Here is a 16,551-nt window from a genome sequence, read left to right as displayed (position 1 = left end):
ATCATTTGCCCAGGTCACATAATGAAGAGTTGTTTAAGGAAAGATTTGAACTCAGGTCCTCTGACTTCACATCCAACATTAATTCATGTGACACATGGATCTTTTTTCCCATTCTCCCATATTGGCATGGGGTTAGTCAGAGTAGTTTAGAGAAAATTAAACTTTCATTAAACTTTAGTAGTTCGTTTTGGAATCAGAGGACATGGTTTTGAATACTGACTCTTAATAACTACGAGTGGTACCTTGAACAAATCATTTAACCTCTCTGAGCCTTAGTTTCCTCATTTTATAAAAGTGGGGGGTGAAGTCCTTGATCTTATGATCCATCTCTGAGCTTCTTAGCATGGGACTAAAAGCAGGTTTTGGACTGGAGTCCTTTTAAAGACATGAGGGTGTATCTGGAACATTTCCCCATAGCTCTCACAGAAGTGACTACTTCCTTATCCACTGCATTTCACATCCTACTCTGTTGATCAGAATTTGAAACTCTAATGGTGAACTACCTAAAGTTTTTTTTTTTTAGCTGCAAGGGAGCACCCTTCTAGTGACAAGTCACTTAGGGATATAGCAGACATGGACATGATCTTTGATTCCTCTCCTATGATCCCAACCCAACTCATGAATTTGGACTAAAACTCTGAGTTTTATGTTGTAAAATGAAATCTCCAAATAAGGAAAATGTGATTTTAAAAAGTTGCATGGTCATTTAGGAACTAGACCATCAGTATGGCTAAATAAGTTAAATTCACTCTTGAGAAATTGGAAGTCATAAACTGTCATGATTCTGAATGTGAATCAGAGAGAAACCAAAGGTTATTATTATTATTATTATTATTTTATATGAGGGTTATTTAGTCTCAGTACTCAAGGAATTCTCCTAAGTCTGGAAGTTGCCTAAAAAGAAATGATGTAAAATTGGGTAGTTGGTTTGTAATGTGGGTCAAAAAATCCCAGACCCAATGAACCAACTCATCTTTTCTGTGGTGAAAATATATTTGTGAGGCAGATTTTCTATATTTATCTTCTCATTCATTTTGCTTTATTCTTGGCTAATTGGAAAATTTTGTTTCTTTGAATAACTTAAATCCTGCTTTTGCTCAAACACTCCCCAAATCCAATTGCTTTGTCTGAGTTTACAGGGAGGAAACTCTGGCAGATATGGAATCAGCATGTACTAAACTGAAGGGATGGAATCCATATTTCATAGCTGACTGTTACTGTTTTTATTATTTTGTATCTAGTTTCCCACAAAGACCAACTGACACGAAATCACTCTGGCTATAATAATGAGTCAGGGTGGGAAAGAGGAAAGAACAATGATTCTGGGGTCAAAGGGCTTGGTTTCAAATCTCACCTCTGATGTTACAAAATTCCCTGTGTGACTTTGGGTTGTGATGGTATTGTTGTTGTTGGCGGTGGTGTTGGCCCTTGATTCTCAGAGATGACCAAAGACATTATGAGGGTGATGTCTTGACTTGCATGTGAATTGCATTTAAGTGAGGAAGAGCTGTGCAATGTCTTCAGTCTCATTCTTTCAGAATTACTACTTAAAGTTTAACCATGGGTGATTGGGAGTAGATAGGGCTCCCTCCTCCTGTTAGCTCCCCATTTTTTCTTTTGGTTGGATGATGAAGATTGTAGTAAAGGTGGTCAGGTGGCATAGTGGATTGAATGTGAAGTCAGAAAAACCTGAGTTCAAATCCAGCCTTAGACATTTACTAGTTACGTGACTCTGGGCAAGTCATTTAACCTCTGTTTGCTTTCATGGGCAAAATGGAGGTAATAATAGCATCTACCTGCCAGGGCTCATGAGGATAAAATTAGATATATGTAAAGTGCTTTGCAAACCTTAAAGCACTATATAAATGCTAGCTATTGTTACTATTACATGGTCTTATTAGTCTTTGGAGAAGGCAATGGCTCCCCTATTGGGATGTAAGCTCTTTGAGATTAGGGATTGTTTCATTCTTTGTGCGGGTAGTAGCTATTTAATAAAAAGTTGATTCTTTGGGGGGCAATTCTTTGAATCCATACCCTGGTTTCTCTAAGCTGGTGTACTCCAAGGCTCTGCTTCTTCTTTTCTTTCAATATTTGGATGCTCAGAGCTTATCAGAGTATTTTGTTTATAGTAAGCACTCAAGGATTTTGAAATGAATGAGTAATCAATTCTTTCTCAGTGATTTCATCAGCTTTCCTGGGTCTACTTCTAATCTTATGCCAATCTGTATATTCAGTTCTCTTCTGAGCTATAGCTCATGTTAAAATGAGGAAATTATAGCCCTCCAAGGAGTAGAGTGCCTTCTAATCTCAGCTCCTGCTGCTTTTCATGGATTGAGAACCTGCATGTTGTTAGAATTGTGTTCTGGGACTTCATTACATTTACTCCCAAGGTTCCCACCATACTGTCCAGTTTCACAGCATACAACAATGAGGTCAGCACAATAGCTCTGGAGGCCTTCAGGCTGGTAGTCGCTCTCATACCTCTTCTGTCCCACACTTTCTTTTAGAGCCTCCCAAACACTGATCTAGCTCTGGCAATGTGTGCATCAACTTCATCATCTATGTGGACATCCTTGGAAAGCATACTGCCAAGGTATTCAAAATATCTCCATTTGAATAAAGGCATATTTACTACTGAAAGTACATAGTAGCCACAGGACTGGTTATGGTCTGCACCTGCATCTTGTACATGGTTGTACTTATGTTCCACTGGAAACCAAGCACCCAAGGTGATGATATAATGTACCAGCCTTCAGCTACAAAGATGATGCCACTGACATTTCCAGAAGTGGGATATGTGAACCCCAATTTATCTAAGAAAGAGAGAAATGAAATTGGGCATGTGTGTCCATAGTTTAATTTCTCTCAAGCTTGCCTGATATGCATTACATGTGAGTTCAATACAAAACTGCCTCCCCCCCAACGGAGTCAGTTCAGAACTGGCTTGGTTTGGGATTTTGGGGTACAGCCCCTTTCAACAGGGGCTCATTTCAACCAGCCATCATTCCAGACAACCCTTAGCCTCCATCTATCTGGGCAGTAGTATCTGTCTCCACTATCAATTCAGGTTTGGGTCGGGTTTGACCAGGATAAGAAAATTCAATGCAATCTCATTATCAGTGATGTTCTTCTGAAGAACTTTGAAGCAAAAGGCTGGGGGTGGGGAGTGAGCTTTGAGTCTCCAAGACACAGATTACCAAGAGAAATCATTTTTAACAGATATAAAGATTGAGTTGTCCTTTCAGAGACATTCATGGATTTACATCCATTCATCCATACTTTCTTACCTGGTTCCTTTGTGACCTATGAGTTACATATGTTTGTGAGAGAACATATTAATTATATAAATGTTAGATATGAAACAGAAGAAATGTGGTAACCTGGAAGGGACCTCAAGGATTGTCTAACCCAAACCTTTCATTTTACTGATGATGAAATTGAGACTTAGACAGGCTGAATGACTTGCCCAGGGTCATAAAGCTAATAAGTAACACAGCCAGGATTTAAACACAGTTCTACTGATAACCAATGAACTTATCCAGTGCACTAGAAGTCAGAGATGTCCAAGAATCCAGTGCTGGACTTGAAGTCAAGAAGACTTGGGCTCAAATTCTGTTTTTACCATGTACTTGATATACAATATTAGACAAATCACTTAACATCTCTGAGTCTCATTTTCTATATCTATAAGATGGGGGTGATAACTGTCCTTCAGAATTGTTGTAAGACTTTAATGAGATACCTTATTGTAACACATTTAGGAAAATAGGTGAGTTGAGTATATCACAATGTCTATTCCAGAATAGGCATAAAAGTAGAAGCTGGGAAAAGAGCAGAACTTTTTTTTGGAAACTTTTCTCAATTCTTGAGGGAGCTAGTGCTAATAGCTTTAGCCTGAGTCTTCTCCAAGAAGCTTCTAGGCTTCTCTGTGGCCCACTTTGATCTCTGCCCTGGCTCTGCTGTCCTTTCTAGCTTTTTCTTTCCCTGATGTCAGATTCTTCCTCTCAGTCTGATCTCTCATAGGTAGTGTGTGTTTCTTTTTAAAACTCCTGGGCATGATTCCAGTCTCTTTCTAGCTCAAAGACCAGGATAGTCTAAATCTTTCAGAGTTGTAAGAGGATGCTTATTTTTCTGAACTTCAAATCCCAAAATGCCAGTCAGTTCTCAAAATCCTATTACACTTGCAAAATGTTTTGCAAATATTATATAAATGTTAGCTGTTATTATGGTTCCTGACTCATGTCCAAAGGATGGTGTTGCTTTATAAGCTTAGGCATCCATTTGAGCTATAGGGTTAGATGCCTGAATGCTACATTGATTTGGCCAGATGGGATGTTGGGAGAAATTCCAGGTGACATTCTTAAAAGATCAGGAGAGGGAAAATTCTTGATCACAAACCTTGCACCCCAGTATTTATGGAATTGTCTCACTCTTTATATGTGATATATAAAAATATACATATATATAATGTGTATATATGTACATATATATGTGTGTATATACATATATATGTAATATATACATATATATATAATATGTGTGTGTGTGTGTGTGTGTGTGTGTATGACTTCCACCTGTTACTTAAGGAATTTCTGGGTTCCTTCCCACTGAAGACAAAGAGTGTATGCTCAGAGAAATCAAATTGCATTTAATATTAGCCTGGGAACGACATAATTGGGAAGATAAATATGTAGCAAAAATTTATTACAGAACAAACATAAGTGAATTTTAGATTACATATGCTACTGATCTCTTTGATTAGCACCAAACATAGAAGATTAATTCTTCCTTCATAGTCTTGTTTTTTTCCTATCTGGAGGAGGAAAAGAAATTAGTCTTTGGTTTAAAAGAACTGTGCTTCATACATACTAGGCACTTAATAAATGTTTTATTGAATGGAAATCAGAAAATAGTTCATTTTCTCCTTAGGTGATATTTTATCAGGTAATTGGCACTTGCCACCATATAAAATATTTATCAAAATATCTCCACTGAGTCACAAGATTTAAGCTGGAGTGACAAAAATGAACAAGATAAATTGCATTAAAATGTTATCTGAAACTTCACTGAAACCAATTCCCTTGTTAAGATATACTGTAGGGGGAAACGTCTATGGAAATGGAATCAGACTTCTACCAAAATGAGTATCTAGAAAGGCATAATAGAGACACAGCTACTAAAATTTATTTCTTAATAAGATCCAAAGGGTAAATAATTATAATTCAATTTTTAAGTGCATCTCAGTGCCAGGGGACTCTGGTTACGCTTTTATAGCAAATTTTTGGAATTTCTTAAGCAAGGAAAATGTGTCTAGTGTAAATTAAACATGTTTTCTTTGCGTTGTTCGTAACGTTATGTGACGCATTCGGAACATGTTACATTTCCCCGACGTTGTTAAATCTCATCTGGTGTTTGTGAAGTCTTTTACTATCCCCTGCTGGGCCAGGCAGACATTGGTTTGCATGACTGCGTGTTCCCAAAATATTTCTTAAAAGTATCTAGTGGATCTGTACCAACTGTAGCAGGATGATAGAAGACCACATTTCCCTTATAATGCCTTTAGTAATGGAGACAAATGTCATCAGATCAAGAAAGAACCATCAGTTTTATATGGTGTGACATTTGGGGAAGAATGTGAATGATTAGTGGTTGAAAAAATATTGCTTGGGGTCCCACACTGTGGGTAGATATGGTTTTCAAAATATTTATAGGTTCTGGTTACATGGGATGCCATTTGTTTTCCATGGATCTCATAGACATTCCATTAGCATGTGTGGCATATCCCCCAGAAACAGTATTCTTTCCAATAATAATAGCTAGCATTTGTATAGCACTTTAAGGGTTTGCAAAGTGCTTTGCATATATTATCTTATTTGATTTTCTTGACCACTCTTTGAGGTAGGTGTTCTTCTCCTTATCCTATAGATGTAGAAATTAGGGCTGAGAGAGACCAAAGCTTGCCTGGTTTCACACAGCTTGCAAACGTCTGGGTAGGATTTGAATCCAGGTCTTCCTGACTCCAGGTCCAGCATACTACTCACTACGCTGCCCAGCTAGCTTTTTTATGAATCTATCCAATTATGACTGAGCTACTAATTTTTCTCAGTACAAAGTATACATCTCCTTTCTCCCTTTGAATACAGTGGGAGCTGTATACAGAAGAACGTGGTGAAATATGGAAAAGATTAAGAATCTGTTCTTGTATTATGTGAAAAACTCCAAATTTCAAATTTATTTCTATTGTGTTCATAGATTAAGCCATTCCATTACAAAATGCATCAAAGAACAAATTTTTAACAAATTACCTTAGAGTTTTTTTTTCTCTATTTCACCTTTTTTAAAGTTGAAAAACATGGGGTTTTTTTTGTTTAAGTTGGGATGGAGAGATTATCTCTTTAAAATGATTCTCCTTTTAAAAAAAACAAATATTCAAATGTGTTTTAAAAGGAAGAACTTTTTTTCAAACTAGTGTTGAAAAATATTGATAGCCAAGGAATGTTCTGTGGAAGAGATAAGTCCTGGATGTGAATGTATTCTGTAAGTAGAGCCTTGTGTGTGATATGGGAGAGGTCATACTGTGAAAAAGACAACAGTGACTCAGAATGAGAGATGTGTATGGAAGATTACCCCTGCAAGCACAGCCTATTGTCAGAGTGAAAGATGAAAATTATGATTTTTGAATATGACCCCAATGTGAGATTCACAGAGGACCATGGTTTAAAGGAAGCTTTAGTGACAATATGGTTTTCATGTCAATTTGTTAGATGACTGTAAGACAGACCCAATAACAGAACATGTTCAATATCCTCTAAAAGTTATATTTGACATAAATGGCTAGATAATAATATTAGCGGAGAAATTGTATCATATAACAATTGGCTTTGAAGTCAGACCTGGATTCAAATCCTATCTTTTATACTTAATGATGGTATGACTTTGGGAAAGTAATTTCACTTTTTGGAGCTTCAGTTTGCCCAGGACAGGTCGGTGGCACAGTAGATAGAATGCTGGACTTGAAATCAGGAAGACCATCTTCCTGAGTTCAAATCTGGCTTCCGATGCTTACTAACTGTGGGACCTAGGCAAGTCACTTAATCCTATTGGCCTTAGTTTCCTTATGTATAAAATGAGCTAGAGAAAGAAATGATAAATCACTCCAGTATCTTTGCCAAGAAATCCTCAAAGGGGGTCATGAAGAGTAGGACACAACTGAAAAATGACTGACTAATTTTCCCATATGTAAAATGAAGGGGTTGGACTAATTAACCTCTAAGGGCCTTGCTGGCTCTGGAGTCAGAAAACATGGGTTTAAATCCTATCTTTGATACTTATTAATGGTGTAATGTGGGAGGGGCAATTAGATGGTCCAGTAGATAGACTGCCAGGCCTAGAGTCAGGGGGACCTGAGTTCAAATCCTGCCTCAGCCACTTGGTCACTGTGTGACCCTGGGCAAGTCACTTAACCCCGTTTGCCTCAGTTTCCTCATCTATAAAATGAGCTGGAGAATGAAATGGCAAACTACTCCAGTATCTTTGCCAAGAAAACCCCCAATGAGGTCATGAAGAGTTGGACATGACTGAACAACAAGATGACTTTGGGAAAGTAATTTCACTTTTTGGGGCCTCAATTTGCCCATATATAAAATGAGGAGATTGGACTAATTAACTTCTAAGTCCTTGCTTGGTCTAAATATTATGATCCTATCTAAAGCATCCCCAAATCTGTTAGACTCCATCTCATCTCAAAACCTAGCTTGCCTCAGGCTTTACAATCAGGACTATTCACTGAAACAGTGAATGTAGTGTCATCATGCATAGAGGGAACCTGTAGATGATACTCTGATGTGCAACAGGACAAGTCCGGTCCTTCAGTTATGCCAGCTCTCCATCAAAATGCTTCCAATAGTCTTTTAGTGGCACTTGGTAGCTTTATTAGGACACGAGCCAATCTTTTTCTCTGCCCTGTTTTAACAAACGCCAAGATTCAGAGGAAATGTAAGCATGGGACTTTCAAATTACCCTTGCCATATTACTGCTGGCTCCTGGGTATGTGCTTTGGCAAAGAACTCTCATTTTTGGTCATGACACTGGCAGAAGGAAAAGCAATGATGACTTCTGGCCACCAGAGGGTATCATGTCAGCAGCCAGCTTGACAGCCGGGGAGTTTCTCCTGCAGGGACATACTTAAATGCACATGCCACACTTTGTGCCCCTTGAACAAAGGCACACTAAAGCTTCGTGATTTGAACTCCCTGTGATATCTAATGGCTGGAATATTGCTACTTTCCCAAGTTGCTTGCTAGCTGTGTGACCTTGTATGAGTCACTTACTTCTTTGGGTCTCAGTTTCCTTAAATGTACAACAAAGAGGTTGGATCAGATGAATTGTAAGGTACCTTCTATGATATTATAAATAACAATTACAACAACAATAACAAAGCTATCTAGCGTCTATTGCCTTATTTTATTATCCTTTGCTCTCGAAGAGGACCAAAATGACATCACTCTGTTAGAGTGAAGTTACAGTGTCATATCATTTGTATCTCATAGCAACCCAATGAGATATATATGATCATTATCCCAATTTTACTGATGAAGAAACTGAGGTTTGGTGTGGTTTAGTGACTTACCTAGGTTCACACACCTAATATTTGAGGATGAATGTGAATCCAGATCTTCCTGACTCCCAGTCTATCATTATGCCTCAGAATACCTCCATTCCATGGTTATTTCAGATATTCTAGAAGGAACAAAATGTGAGAGTTTCAGGGGTTCACATCCCTATATTAAAGGGGGGAGTCAATAAATATTCTAGCTCTGAGATGTGAGGGAGAACTACACAAAAGCCTCTCTACCATTCAGAAGCCTTATTTCAGGTAACCGACAGGACCATAATTTCAATTGAATTATAAGAGGCTTCCCCTTTTAGACATCATCAGTCTTGCAGGTTAAAAGGGGCAAGTTACACAGACAAGGAGATATAAGGATGAAATGAACTTAGATGCATTTGGACTTTGTAGAGGGTGAATTCCTTTTCAGGTGTGAGTAGATCATTCCATGCCTAATTTAGACTGCATTTGCACTTTGTAATAGGTGAGCCCTTATGAGTTGGGAGTGGATAAATCTAGACCTTGTAAGGTGGTGAGGCTTATGGGACACTTAGCCCAGGACTGAGCAACTACTTCTGGCCTTCCAGTGTTCTTGACTTCCTCATCATGGGCATTAACTTTATTGAGTCAAATTGCAACTCTTTCCTAGCTCAGGGGGTGTTTGGCATTTGTGAATATCTATGTCTATCTCTACATATGAATCATTCTGTATCAATCTTTTAATTATGAGGTTGGTCCTGTAAGATAGACAAACAGTCCATTGCTTAGGCCTATAATCTAAGCTTGGTCCTGCAAGAGGTTGTAGAGGTTTGAGAACCTGAGTCACCTCCCTGTGACAATGATGAGACATCAGTGAGTGTCTTTTTGTGTCTTTTTTATGTAAATGGGTATTTACATTCCTACTTAGTGATTATACTTGTGAAATGGAGAAAATGTCAGACCATAAGTCTAAGGAACTTGTTTGAGAAAACCTGAATGAGTTGTCCTGTACCTGGCACTTCAGAGGCCGCATGGCATAAGAAGACGAGTTCAAATTCTCTACTGACATATAATGGCAGTGACCCTGGTCACACTTAACCTCTCATGTTCTATGGAATTCTTTAGGACTATAAGGCATAGAAATGGTTCCTCTTGCATTGGGAGGAGTCTCCTTACCCACTCTCTATCCTGTCCCTGTCCCTCTGGCATATACTATAATAACAGTTAACATTTACATAGTGTCTTAAGGTTTACAAAGCATTTTAAATACATTATCCACAACAACCCTGTGAGATAGCCACTATTATCTTCACCATTTTTCAAAGGAGGAAATTGAGTCATAGGCTTTGTACTCAGGTCTTCCTGACTACAGGTCCTAGTATTATGTTACCTAGGTGTCTTACTAGCTATGTGACTTTGGGTGAGTATTAACTTCTGTGGGTTTCAGTTTCCTCATCTATAAAAAGTTGATTATGATACCTAACTCATAAAGTTTTTTGGGGGGAGAAGTGCTTTGCAAACTGTGAAATACTATATAAATGAAATCTATCATGACTTTTTTTGCTTAACATTTTAAAATTTTATTTTATTCTGAACTTGAGAAACAGAACAAGGATTTCTATAACATAATAGAACAGAAAAAAAGATGATTGCGCATGAAACTGCAAATCTATTATGCACAACTTGCTCTTCCTTTTAAATATATATTAAAATTACTATGTAACTTCTTTTTCCTTTTTTTTCTTCCTTCCCCTGCCTTAGAGATGAAATGTTTCACAGGATGGTCTGCCAATGGTTGAAAGCATTCAGCTAAACATAAGAAACAAAGAAAAAACTACCAATTCATTCACTGATATATCTGTTCACCTTGTAACTGCAAAATATTGCATAAATGCCAACTCTTATTATTGTTCATTTATGCCTTCAACAAGCTGGATGCTGAGAAAGATAATTCTAAATAAAATGAAATTGCCATCCTTAAAGGGCTTATAACAACGTGCTGTTGTTTTTCGGTTGTGTCAGACTCTTCCTGGCCCCATTTGAGGTTTTCTTGGCAAAGATACTGGAATGTTTTGTCATTTCCTTCTCCAGCTCATTTTACAGATGAAAACTGAGGCAAACAGAGTTAAGTGACTTACCCAGTACAACACAACTAGTAAGTGGCTGAGGGTGGATTTGAACTCAGGTAAATGAGTATTCCTGACTCCAGGCCAGGCACTATAGCTACTGTGCCGCCCAGCTGCCCTTATAAACGTGTAGTTATAGATGTGCAAAAATAACTACAATACCAATTACAAATGCAAAAGAGGAGGGTGGAGTGCGTGATATCAGAAGACATCTTCTAGCTGGGAGAAATCGGGAAAACATTATAGAGAAGTTGACATTTAAGCAGGACCTAGAGGGATAATTTGGGTGTTGAAAGGAAGAGATGTCAAGGGAAGGCATTCCAAGTGTAGGGAAGAACATGAGAAAAGTTGAGAGGCAGGAGAACATGGGGTAGATTCTGGGGATGTCAAGGAGACTAATTTGGCTGGAGCACAGAGTACATGAGATGGGTTGGAAAGCTGGAGAGGTAAGTAGGAGACAGGTTATGGAGGCCTTGAATGCCAATTTAAGGCCTTTAGACCTTACTTGGTAAACAATCCAAGGCAGTGTGATTTATTTTCATTCGAAAGTCTATAAATAAGCCAGTCCTGGTATACACTTATAATTCCTTGAACTGGGAAGGTTGAGGCTGGCCAATTTCTTGAGCTCTGGAGTTCTGACCTTCCCCCGGGCTTTTTAGATTTGATGTTGGAGCGTTACCAGGTTTCCTAAAGAGGGGTGAACCACCCTGGGTCAGAAGCAGGAGGGGTTAAGACTCCTACACTCATTACCAGTGGGATCTGGCCTGGTAGCAGCCCCTATACTTCCAACCTGAGCAAGATGGAGAGATCCTGTCTTGAAAAGAAAAAAAAAAAAAGAAAAGCTATATAGTTCTTACACATTTAATACCCTGAATGCATTTATCAGGCCCGGAGCAATAAATTCAACAAGAAATGTGTTTATTTCTTTTAAACTGGAACGTGAATAGGCCAATCACAGACCTCTCCTGGAAAACCTTTATCTTCGCATAACATAGCTGCCGCATGCCCTAAACCTGCTCACACCTGCGTGATCCAGCTTGCTTATTGTTTGCTCCAGACTCCTTCTTCAGATCTGGTTCTTATTACAGCTCAGTTCATTAAAGATAGATGTATATGAGGCTTAGGGGAGACTGCTTTTACTGATACCTCACCAAGCAGTTACATTTTTCAAAAAAGGTTAGCAAAGAATTCGCTTCTACTTAGCTCCTAGCTCTGCAGACATTTTTTTGGCTCATATATCAATATATACACATATATGCACATATACACATATGTTAAGCCAACAAACAAATGACTGAATGGAAATAGAAATTCAAAAGCTTTTACTGAACTTTGACATGGTGTTGTTAAAAAACAAACAAACATTGGACTCAGAGTCAGGCTTAGGTCCTAGACACAAACAATAATTAGCTAAGTTTTTATAATAATCATAATAGTACATAATGACTAGCATTTATCTAGTGCCTATTATGTGCCATGTGCTTTACAAATATCTCATTTGATCTAGGAGGTAGGTGCTATTACTATTATTCCCATTTTACTTTTGAGGAAGGAGAGGCAAAGAGATTAAGTGACTTGTTCAAGGTCACACAGCTAGTAATTGTCTAAGGCGAGATTTGAAGTCAGGTTTTCCTGATGCCAGGCCTAGTGCTCTATCCGCTATGCCACCTGTCTGTGGCTCCCTGAACCTCAGCTTCCACATCTGTATAATGGAGATAGTAACATTTATACTAACCTCATGAGGTTGTTATGTGGAAAGTGCATTGTATACCTTAAAGAGCTGCACAAATGGAAATTATTATTTCTTCATGTGCCATAATTGTTACAAGGGCTATTCCCTGATATATAGCATGGGGGTGTCATGTGGCTCAAAGGGAGGCAGAGGAGATATCTCTAGCCTCTTCTCCTCTAACCTTTCTCCAAGGGAGACTTTATTTCTTGTTTAGAGGGAAAGCAGGAGGTTGGGGCCAGAAGCTTGGCCACTCTGCTCTCCTCAGCAAAAGAAGGGAGGTACTGGGCTGGAATTATATATCTGCTCCATTAAATATTCAATGGACTTTGTTCCTGGGGTCACCCTATATTTCAACTGCATTAGAAAGCTCTCCATCTTTATTTACATTCCTTTGTGTTTATTTGGAAGGTCAGTTCAGTATTTATTGAACATATAGCATATAGAACAGTGAATCTGTGGGGTAGGTGGGTGGGAGTAAATAGGGAAAGTGAGAATGCAGATTGGCAAACATTCTTCAGGTTATAATCTTAGAAAGTTGTCTGTGGGCATGGAGAGGTTTAGAGTTTTGCCTAGGGTCACACAGAGGTGAGACTTGAACCCAGGTCATCTTGACTCTGCAGATCTATCTACTGTGCCAGGATTTCTCTCCTTATTTAAATTTAAAAAATACGTTTTTATTCATATGTTTGTCTGTCACCTTTCTCCATCTGTCTCTCCTTTCCCTCATCCTTTCCCTCAAGGACAGCCATCCTTTGTAACAAATAAAAGTAAGAGAGGAAAAGAGATGTGATGGCTAGTCTAGTAAAACTTAGCCACACATCATTCAAATTTGACAATATATACAGCATGGCAAACTCATACTCTCCCATCTCTTCAAAGAAAGAAAGAAGATGGAAACTCATCTCTCTCTCTTTTTTTTTTTTTAGGATTAGCCCATTCATTCGACACTACATTGTATTTAGTTTAGTTTACTTATTTTTATCTTTTGTTCTTTTCATTTCCATTGTAATAGTAATTGTATATGTTGTTTCTCTGGTTCTACCTATTTGACTTTGGATCAGTTTATATGGAAGGACTCTTCCATGTTTCTCTGTCCTCTTCATGTGTTTGATTATATTCATATACCACAATTTGTTTAGCCATTTCTTGATTGGTGCATGTCTATTTTATTTCCAGTTCTCTGCTACTTTAAAAAGCTTTGCTATGGATATTTTGGTATATATATGACTTTTCTTTCTGTCTTTGACCTCCTTGGGTTATATGGGTCCAAGAGTTTGGGCATTTTGGTCACTTTTTTATCCAGTTGCAAAATGCTTTCCGGAATGGTCAGACCAATTCACAGCTGCACCAATAATACACTAATGTCTTGATTTTTCCATGACAACTAAGCATTCACTGTCCCCACCTATTCTCATCTTTGCCTATTTTTCTAGATACGATGGGAAAATTCAGGGTTATTACAATTTGCATTTCTTTTGTTAGTAGTAATTTGGAATAATCTTTTGTATGGTCATTAATATTTTGTAATTCTTCTTTGGACAATTGTTCAAAAATCCATTTGGGAATAGATTTTAGTTTTGTATATTTGTTGTAATTCCCTATATTCTCGGGATAGTTGATCCTTACCAGAAATATTTGATGGAAAGTTTTTTTCCATTTAGGTATTTTCTATCTGATCACCTCCCTTTTTTATCTACCCCAGTTGCATTGAGTTTGTTTAAATGAAAGCTTTTCAATGTCCTTTACCCTTTATTTGGTCTTCCTTCCAAACCATAGCTATAAAAGGTACCTGATTTGGTTCTTTTCTAAATTTTTTTTTTACATGGTGTAACCATAAATATTCAAGTTTTGTATTTATATGTCACATATAGTGTAAGATGCTGGTTGGAACTTAATTTCTGCCAATTTGTTTCCCATTTTCCCCCTAGAAATTCTTATTGAATAGGAATTTCTTCTCTATGGGATTTATATTCTAAGTTCTCTCGACCAATTATTTCTTATTTTTCCATATCTAGTTTGTTCCACATTTTGATTTTTAAACTAGTACTAAGTGACTCACACAATCAGATGTGTGAGGGGCAGGACATATGTTGTCCAGATTCTGTGACTGCTTCTCTATCTTCTTTACACTGGCTCTCTACCATTGTATCAGCGTGGGCAAGTCATTTAACCTTTTGGTGCCCCAGATACCTCTAAGAGTATAAATTACAGAATAGTTGCTGATCTGTAGTAATAGAAGGAAATTCCCTGTACTAATGACATCATAGTTCTATTCCTATCTCATGTCAGCCCATCCAACTAGCACAAAATGGTTTTGATGATTACTGCTTTATAGTGTAAACTGATGTCTTCCAATATCACCCCCTCCCTTTATTCCTACTTGTTTTCATTATTTCCCCTGGGATACTAGATCTTTTCCCCCCTCCAATGAATTTTATCATTCTTTTGTCTAGCTTTATAAAGTATTCCCTTGGTAGTTTGACTGATAGGGATTGGTCCTGAACCTGTAATATCATTGATATCTGGAATTACTGGATGAGGAAACTCCCTCTGTCAAAATAGTGACTGCAGCCATGAAATTAAAAGACTCTTACTCTTTGGAAGGAATGGTATGGCAAATCTGGACAGCATGCGAAAAAGCAGAGGTATCACCTTGCTGATAAAGGTTCATGTAGTCAAAACTATGGTTTTTCCAACAGCAATGTATGGCTGAGAGCTGGACTATAAGGAAAGGTGAGTGATGTTAATTGTGGTATTGAGGGAGACTTTTGAGAGTCCCTCGGACAGCAAGGAGATCAAATCAGTAATACTTAAATAAATTAATTCAGACTATTCACTGGAAGGTCAAATACTAAAGCTGAAGCTTAAATACTTTGGCCACATAATGAGAAGATGAGACTCATCAGAAAAGAGCCTGATATTGGGAAAGACTGAAGGCAAAAAGGGAAGGGGATGGCAGAGGATGAGATAGATAGTGTCATGGAAACAATGAACATGAACTTGGACAGATTTTGAGAAATAGTGGAGGATAGAAGCACCTGGAGTGCTGTGGTCCACGAAAAGATGGACACAACTGAAAGACTGAACACCAACACCACCACCACCACCACCACCACCACCACCACAACAACAACAACAACTCCTTCTCAGCAGCTTATAGTCAGAAAGTTGCCTAGAACACTGAGAGGTTAAATAACTTGTCCGAAGCCACATAACCAGTAAGGGTCAAGGCAGGATTTGAACACAGATCTTTCTGGCTGCAAGTCCAGTTTTTTATACACTGCTTCTCTTTTACCTAATGACTGATACACCACTAAATCTGTAAATTAATTTAGGTAGCCTTGACATTTTTTATGTTGAGCTCATAGTCCAACTATGAACAATGGATATCCTTCCAGTACTTAAATTATTTTTGTATTTCTTGGAAGAGTGTTTTATCTTGAGTAGACCTTCATAGATTGAGTCCTCCATAGCTTATTCATTTTGGAGTTATTTTGAATGAGACTTCACTTTCTACTTTTTCTTTCTGGATATTTTTTTTTATTGCTAAGTAGAAATAAGATAGGTTTTTTTTGGTAGTTCTCTCTTTTTGTCTTTATGTCTCTAGCATCTAGCTTGGTTATCTGCATATAGTAGTACCCTTTCTCATTGTTATTGTGAGGATAAAACCAGATAATATTTGTAAAGCACTTTGTAAACCTGAAAGCACTGTAGGAGAGCTATTCATTTATTATTATTAATATTATGGGTATTTAATAAATGTGTATTGAATCAAATTGAATTAAGTAACTTGAGCAGGGTCATGTGTTCAGTTGGTGGTAAAATCATGTCCTGACTATTACTTCAAAGTTTTCATTCTTCATCAACTGAGGGAACTAACTAGAATTTCGCATCTTAAAATAGATCTCTTTCATAATGGCTAAATCATTTTTACAAAAAAAAAATCAGGCCCAAAAGATGCAATTGTCCTATACTCAGGAACATCATTTTATTTCTCTATTCTTTTCAATTCTTTGGTTTTGGAAAATTCAGAGTTATGTTGGATTCCATTGGAATTACTTTGAGCTGAAGGTGGTGTCATCATTATATCTCACGTGCTGTTTCAC

This window comes from Phascolarctos cinereus, unplaced genomic scaffold (genome assembly GCF_003287225.1).
Source record: "Phascolarctos cinereus isolate Bilbo 61053 unplaced genomic scaffold, phaCin_HiC Scaffold_1;HRSCAF=81, whole genome shotgun sequence".
Lineage (NCBI taxonomy): Eukaryota > Metazoa > Chordata > Mammalia > Diprotodontia > Phascolarctidae > Phascolarctos > Phascolarctos cinereus.
Note: the sequence above shows the minus strand (reverse complement) of the source record.